The following is a 1338-nucleotide window of genomic DNA, read 5'->3' as shown; positions in this document are numbered from 1 at the left end:
GATTTTAATAAGGCTTCTTTACTTTGAGGAAGACTTCTATTCATAGACATTATTAGTTATGTAAAATAAGTGAATAAAATAAATATAAATTAAATCTTCCATTTTCTATATATTACCGAATTAACGCTAATTTTGTTGAAATAAGTGTTTTTAATAATTTTTAGTTCGTTAATCAAATACTTATTCATAATACCCCTTTTGCAAGAAAAAAGAATGACAATCGGACTCATAAGCGGGGTAATACTTTTGTTACAACTTCGAAAGCTACAATGATTTGCCTTTACTGAGTAGGTTATCGATAAATAAAATAACTCAATGCATTTTTGTCTAACGCGTATTATTTTTTCAGAGATTGTGACCTTTATTCAAGGACCTCGACAGTTTCCTCAACTGTTGGTAAAAAACTACAAATATATTAAACACAGGAGTAGCCAAAAAGTGACATACTGGAAGTGCTACTTGTACGATGCTGGGACATGCAAAGCAAGGTGTACAATAGGATTTGACCAAACCATATATTTCTCAGGCATTCACACTCATCTGCCTGATATGAGCCATCAACACGCGCATATTTTAAGTCACGAAGTTTTAACTGTTGTTAGGGACAAAACATTCAGTATTAAATATGAAGATATTAAAGTATGGCCAAAATGTAAATAATAAACAAGAACTTAATAATAACCATTTTAAATACTCTGAAATTGTTGTTTTCAATTCCCAAACAAAATAATATCGCTTTTATAAAACGCATAAGAGATAATTATAAATTAATATGTGTAGTTAAAATTTAGGGTGTTTTATTCCTATTAGTTACTAATGTGATGGACAGATGGTCCCTGCGACCTAGTGTAAAGCGGGAGAAAAAGGGAGAAGGCCCTCTTCAGCCTGCTATTAGGAATGTGGGAATGGGTGGGAAAGTAGAATAAGATGGGCAAATAACACTATATTTCTAATTTCACTTAGCTTCAAATTAATTCCAAGGATTATATTTCAAAAACTAGAATAAATTTCAATTTTTACGACAAAAATATTGGTAAACAATATTTTAACGGACGTGTATATTATAGGTGTATTTATTTAATTATTTTCACTTTTTATTTATTAAGATTGTACTTATATATTTTTCGAAATAAAATTAAAATAATCCGGCTATTTTACTCAAACAGATCCATTATAAATTCAACATAGTTAAATGTGCAGTGGAAAAATGTGAAATCGTTTTTAAAACAGATATAGTCATTTGTTTTTAATTTTTTTAAAAGAAAACTAATTGTAAGTGTATGCCATAGTAATAGATAAATTGCGGTACGTGCCTACAATTAAATATTACTATGGCAT

Source organism: Agrilus planipennis, unplaced genomic scaffold (genome assembly GCF_000699045.2).
Source record: "Agrilus planipennis isolate EAB-ADULT unplaced genomic scaffold, Apla_2.0 scaffold2078, whole genome shotgun sequence".
Classification (NCBI taxonomy): Eukaryota; Metazoa; Arthropoda; class Insecta; order Coleoptera; family Buprestidae; genus Agrilus; species Agrilus planipennis.
Note: the sequence above shows the minus strand (reverse complement) of the source record.